Source organism: Gavialis gangeticus, unplaced genomic scaffold (genome assembly GCF_001723915.1).
Source record: "Gavialis gangeticus isolate Ggan-Ray unplaced genomic scaffold, GavGan_comp1, whole genome shotgun sequence".
Lineage (NCBI taxonomy): Eukaryota > Metazoa > Chordata > Crocodylia > Gavialidae > Gavialis > Gavialis gangeticus.
The window spans coordinates 94,783,449-94,790,704 of record NW_017729022.1 but is presented as its reverse complement, the minus strand read 5'-3'; positions in this window follow the sequence as shown (position 1 = coordinate 94,790,704).

The window sequence follows — 7,256 nt, the reverse complement described above, 5'->3', positions numbered from 1 at the left end:
GTAGGTCATTCTAACATTGTCATGCATGGAGGTTGTGCATCATTTTATTGCTTTTTTCAACAACAACTAATACAATCAAACTATTACATTATTTTAAAAGAACAAAAGTTCTTGATCCCTGGGGAATCAACACAACATTAGTGAAATATTTTTTAAACTTTCTACATGTTGTCTTATAAACTCAAGTAAAAGGATGAATCAGGTTGAACTCCTGTTGCTTGAAAGGCCATAAAGCTACCCAGTACTTAGCTGGATTCCCCCCATGCCTACCAGCTGCTAACAGTTCTGACTTTGAAGCAATTTATTTAGCTTACATTGCCAGTTCTATTAAGGGCCAAATAATCTGCTTATATGTTTATTATTAAATGTAGCCTGTTATCATTCATATGTTGTAGGCATGGTTTTAATTTTGTGTATACACCAGAGGTTCTCAACCTTTTCAGATTGAAGGCACCCTCAGAAAATGCCAGCCCGTAGTTTTCACTCGTTTTTTGACTACAGAAAAATAATAAGAGCAATTTTGTTGTTGCAAAGAGCTTGGAAAGTACACAGAGGAAAAGGTTTTTACCACTACACATTCCTATTTGAAATCTCTGTAAATAATATTTGCCCATCTAACATTGTGTGGCACCCCATGGCATCCTTAAAAGGAACTCAAAGCACCTTGGTTGAAGATCACTGGTATACACAGATACAGGTGTAGACACAGCCACACATCAGTGCCATGAATGTAATTCGCCTTTTTAAATAATTATTCAAAGCTCCTAAAGTCCCATAACATGGCAGCCCCATAACATTTACTTTATTTAAATTCCCACGTTTTCTCTTTCCCCAATGTTCTTAAGATGCTGTACAAGTGAATGGTGCTTTTACATGAACTAACTCCCACTTGGAATACAGGGGATTTTGTGAAGGAGCTTGTGCCACAGTGGTTGCTCCATGGGTCTGCCCTCATAAGCCAAACATGTTCAAAACTTTGAAAGAACACAATAGGCACAGGTGGGTGTATGGAGCTTGAGGGAATGGAGGATATATTTGTAGGGTATATATGCCAGGGGATGGACACCAAAGTCCTGAGCCAAGTGGGAAACTGGATGACCTGAAGGAAGCACAAGTAGGAGTGGGCAACAGGGGAGGTGTTCTCATTCTTTCTGAGAAATCAGGGCAATCGGCTAGTTACTTCATGTGCCTGTACACAAATGCCCATCACAGAGCCCGGGAAACAAGCAGGAAGAACTGGAAGTCCTTGCACAGTCACAGAACTAAGATGTGATTGGAATAACAGACTCAGTGGAATAGCTCACATGACTGTCGTGGATGGGTATAAACTGTTCAGGAAGGACAGGCAAGGGAGAAGAGGAGGAAGAGTTGCATTTTATGTAAAAGAGCTGTATGATTGCTTAGAGCTCCAGTATAAAACTGGATATAGGCCTGTTGAAAGTCTCTGAGTTAGGGTCAGAGAGGAGAGCAACAAGGGTGATGTCATGGCAGGGGTCTGTTATACACCTCCAGACAAGGAGGAAGTGGTAGATAACACTTTCTTCAAACAGCTAGTGGAAATTTCCTGATCACAGGCCCTGGTTCTCATTGAAGACTTCAATCACCCTTACCTCTGACAATACAGCAGTGCGCAGGCAATCCAGGAAGTTTTTGGAGAGTGTTGGGGACAACTTCCTGGACCAAGTGCTGGAGAGACCAACTAGGGACCATGCTCTTCTTGACTTGCCACTCAAACAGGGAAGAATTGGTGGGGAATTAGCAGCAGATGGCAACTTGAGCAGCAGAGACTGTGAGATGATGGAGTTCAGGATCCTGAGGAAAGGAAGGAAGGAATGAGAGTAAGGGCCCTGGACTTCAGAAAAGCAGACTGACTCACTCAGGGGCCTCATGGGCAGGATCCTCTGGGAAGCCATCTGTGGGGAAGAGGAGTCCAGGAGAGCTAGATGTATTTTAAAGAAATCTTACTGAGAGTGCAGAGACAAACCATCCCGATGTGCAGGCAGACTAGCAAGTATGGCAGAAGATCAGCTTAACTTAGGAGGGAACTCTTCAGTGAGCTAAAACACACAAAGGAAGCTTATAAGAAGTGGAACCTTGGACAAAGAACTAGGGAGGAGAATAAGAGTGTTGCTTGAGCATGCAGGGATGAAGTCAGCAATTGTGTCCAAAGTGCAACTGAAGTTGCAGCTAGCAAGTGATGTGAAGGGTAACGAACTGGGTTTCTAAAAGTATGTCAGTAGCAAGAGGAGGATCGGGGAAAGTGTGAGTCCTTTACTGAATGGAGGGGCAACTTAGTGACAGAGGATGCAGACAAGTCTGAAGTACTCAATGTCGTTTTCACCTCAGTGTTCACAGGCAAGGTCATCTCTCAGACTACTGCACCTGGCAACACAGTTTGGAGAGAAGGTGAGAAGCCAACTGTGGCAAAAGAACAGGTTAGGTCCTATTTAGAAAAGTTGAACATATGTAAGTTGGTGGGGCTGGATGGGATGCACACGATAGTGCTGAGGGTGTTGACCAATGTGACTGCAATGTCACTGGCCATCATCTTTGAAAACTCATGGCAATCTGGAAAAGTCCCAGATGATTGAAAAAGGGCAAATGCAGTGTCCATATTTAAGAAAGGGAAAAAGGAGGATCCAGGGAACTACAGACTGGTCAGCTTCATCTCAGTCCCTGAAAAAAAAATCATGGAGCAGGTCCTCAAGGAATCTATTTCTCAGCACTTGGTGAAGGAGAAGGTGATTAGGAACAGTCAGCATGGATTCACCAAGAGCAAGTCATGCCTGACTAACCTGGTTGCCTTGTATGATGACATAACTGGTAGGGGTGTGCAAAGCCGGCCCTATTCAATTCGGATTTGGCCTGAATTAGGGACAACGATTTGATTTGATTCGGATCACTGTCCCTGATTCGATTCAGCCAAATCCGAATCTTAAAATTCAATGCTGATTCAGAGAATCAGCAATTCAGACATAGACACAGCTTTAAAAGTTTTTTTCTACATAACTTGAGGTAGCAGGCATGGCTCATGATTGCCACGATGCTGAGGGGCATGGAGCAACTCACGGGAGTGTGGGGGGCCCTCCATGGGCTTGAAGGAGAACCTGGAAGTTGACCAGATGTCCTTCCAGTCCACTTCTGGGTCTGCCGGGGAGTGCACTGAGGCCCCCCTCTGTACCCTTCGGGCACAGCGTCGACTGCAGGGGGACCCTGGGTGCCCCCCTGACCCAGGAGGCACCAGTTGCCAAGCCTGGGGGTGCGCGGGGGCCCCCTGTGCACTCCCCGGAAGACCCAGAAGTGCTTCTGGTCCACTTCTAAGTCTGCTGCCGAGCACGCTGGGGAGCCCCCTTGCTTCTGTGGGACACTCCATGCACTCCAGCATTGCAGCATTCATAAGCCCCTGCTACCTAGAGGTATACAGAAAAAACATTTAAAGCTGTGTCTATGTCCAAACCTCCAAATCTTTCCAAATCTCTCTGCATCGATTTGGAGGGTTCTGATTTGATTTGCAGACATTAAAGGGTTCTCTGATTTGATTCAGATTTGGAGATTCAGTGGAGAATCCGGCTGAATGTCTGCCAAATCGATTCAGAGACTGAAGCTTCACACGGCCCTAATAACTGGCTCTGTGGACCCTCAGTAAGTTTGTAGATCAAGCTGGGGGGTAGGAGGGTACACTGGAGAGTAGGGCTAGGATTCAGAGAGACCTAGACACATTAGAGGATTGGACCAAAAGAAATCTCATGAGGTTCAATAAGGACAAGTGCAAAGTCCTGAATTTCGGACAGAACAATACCATGCACCAGTACAGGCTGGGGACTGACTGGCTAGGCAGAAGCTCTGCAGAAAAGAAACCGGGATTTTCAGTGGACAATAAGCTGAATATGAGCCAACGGTGTGCCCTTGATGCCAAGAAGGCTAAAGACATACTGTGCTGCATTGATAGGAGTAGTGCCAGCAGATCAAGGGACGTGATTATTCCCCTCGATTCAGCCCTGGTAAGGCCACATCTGGAGTATTGTGTTCAGTTTTGGGCCCTCCATTACAGAAAGGATGTGGATAAATTGGTGAGTCCAGCAGAGGGCAACAAAAATAGTTACAGGACTGAGGTACATGACTTGTGAGGAGAGGCTGAGGGAACTGGGCTTATTTAGTCTAGGGAACAGAAGACTGAGAAGATTTAATATCAGCCTTCAACTGAAGGGGGTTCAAAAGAGGATGGAGCTAGACTGTTCTCAGTGGTGGCAGATGACAGAACAAGGAGCAATGATCTCAAGTTGCAGCAAGAGAAGTTTAGATTAGATATCAGGAAAAACTCTCTCACTAGGAGGGTAGTAAAGCACTGGAACAGGTTACCCAGAGAGGCTGTGGAATCTCCATCCTTGGAGGTTTTTAAGACCTGGCTAGACAAAGCCTCGGCTGGGATGATCTAGCTGGGGCTGGTCCTGCTTTGATGACCTCTGGAGGTCCCTTCCAACCCTAATTTTCTATGATGTGCTGCATTCTCCTCTGCTTCCTTCATGATACTCTTGTGTTTCCTTCAGGCAGCATGAGAGGGAGCATAAAGTTGTCAGTCCACACTAATTCCCTAGCCTGGGATTTAGAGGACATTTTGTTAAGGTGGGTGTCTTCTCAAGGTGAGAGTTAAAGACAAGAGTCTGCCTACCTGTGTCAGCTTTGCTCAGGCATTTTGCACAACACAAATTGGAGGGGGTTGGGGGTGGCATGGAATCTTGAATGAATTTTCAAATGGATAACTGCATTTTCCAAAACACACATTCTTATCTAACACCTTATTCTATATTGCTGTATGGAGTCAAACAGTTTTCACAGTTTACTCTTGTGGCTGCTTTTGTGGTGCTTAAATTTGTGGCTCCTTTCTTTGGAGGGAGACAACTCCTTCATGTAAATTTGTGAGCATGTTAGTTAAGCCTTTAAAGTGCTTTGGAATTCTAAAGGATGAATGGCACTATATATTAAAATAGGATACACTTATAAGCAGGTTAGGATCAGATCCAAAATAAATAATTCATATAATTTCTGAAATCTCACTTTTGGGCAGAAGACTTCTGGTGGACTTTCCTAACTACTGACCTTAACTAAAATCCAGGAAGGGGAAGGATAATCTTTTTACTGTCTGCATACGAAACAGCACACCCTGAAGGCTTTCCAACTACCAGCTCTCTTTATCAGAATCTGTCACAGACAAAACACCTGGCAAAGAATTAAGTATGTTCTCACAAACCCCACTATATTTTGAGAGGTTTGTGAAATGTCATACAGATTTTCTTGTGTTTGCAGTACTGATATGGTGTGTGTGGTCTCGTTGAAAAGCCAATATTGTGCTATATCCATTTATGTTGCTTTTATTACTGTATAGATTACATTATGCTGTCTACATACAGCTTTAGGATTTGGGGCATGGCTTAGCCAAGGAAACTGAGGGATGCATACTTAAGGAAAAGGTGGCATGAGAAACTGCTAAGCATCTCTTACCATTGTGTTCCAGGACAAGGACAATTGCTACTCCCAGTTGCAGATAAAAGGGGCAACCGGTGGCGTGGGCACCCAAGATATTGACTGTCTGCTTGTAATGGGAAGAACAACTTCACAATAGCAAAGGTACTTGAATGAAATGGCCTGTTAGTGAGAGTACTGCTAGACATCTCATGGAAAGAGAAATTTCTAGAGGAAATCGACAGTGTTGATAGGGAAATGCTATCTTGGAAGTATTTTAAGGGCTATCTTAGAGGTGGTCTTTGAATTATTCCAGACTGGTGGAGACTCCAGGTCCCCAGCAGTCAGGGGGGTCAGTAGGGAGGTGGCCAAATTTGTGAGTGACACAGAATTAATCAAAGTAGTAAAGACTAAGGCATACTGTGAGGAACTACAGGAGGATCTGGCATGATTGAGGGAATGGACAACTAAATGGCAGATGAAATCCAAAGTAGATAACTGTGAAGTGTTGTACCTGGACAAAAATAATCCAAACTATACCTATACTAGGATGGGCTCTACATTAACTGTTATCACACAGAAAAAGAGATCTGGGAGTCATTGTGGATAGCTGGCTAAAAACCATCAGCTCAGTACTCAGCAGCCACTCAAAATGCAAATAAAATGTTAGGGATTATTAAGGAGGGAATTGTAAACAAAACTGAATATACCACCCTTTATAAATCAATGGTGCATCCACACCTTGAATATTGTGTCCAGTTGCAGTCCCCACACCTCAAAAAGGATATAGAAGAATTCAAAAAGTTATGAAGAAAGACAAGGATGATTGGAGGTATGAAGGAGGTTCCATATAAGGAGACATTAAATTGGCTAAACCTATTCAGTTTAGAAAAGAAATCCTTGGGGGGAAAAATGCTTGAAGAAAACTTGATAAGGGTTTACAAAATACTAAATGGTGAAGAGAAGATAAATAAGGATTTATTACAATACAAGAACTAGTGGTCACAAAATGAAACTAGTATAGGTAGCACAGTTAGTTTAGTAATCACTTCTCGGCCTCTTGTGGGCTCAGATCAAGTAAGTTTAAAGCTAACAAAAATAAGTTCTCTCTCACACTGCGTGTAATTAAAGTGTAGAACTCACTGCCACCAAATGTTGTGGAAGCTTACAGTTTAGCCAGATTCAAAAAGGGATTGGACAAATTATTGGAAGAAAGGTGCATTGGTATCTATTGAGCATGGGAGTTAGGGACACAACCTCTGAATTAGAACTTCCTATACCTTAAATGCTGGAAGCTGCAAGTGAGAGATGAACAGTGGAAAAAAAACCCAAACCTTGTTCATACCTAGCACATATCCACTTGGCTACTGCATGACACAGGATACTGAGCAAGATGGACCTATGATCTGATGCAGTAAATGGCAATTCTAAAGTTCAACTGAAAAAAGGATCATCCAATTGTAAGCTTTGGGCAACCTTAGCAATAGGTAGTGCTACCAGCCACCTAAAGACAGTGCCAATCTGCTATGATTTGGAAGGCAATGAGGAGCTAATCTGGAAAAATAAATGTTGACCCAAACCTTATTTTACCACTTGAAATGAGTCTTTTTTGAGACTTAAAAACCTTTGCTTAAAACTCCACCCCTCCTTCCCCTACAGGCCAGTAAGCCTCACTTCTATCCTGGGGAAGGTCTTTGAAAAAATTATCAAGGGGCACATCTGTGAGAGCCCTGCAGGGGAAGTGAGGTTGAGGGGTAACCAGCATGGGTTCATGCAAGGCCGATCCTGCCTGACTA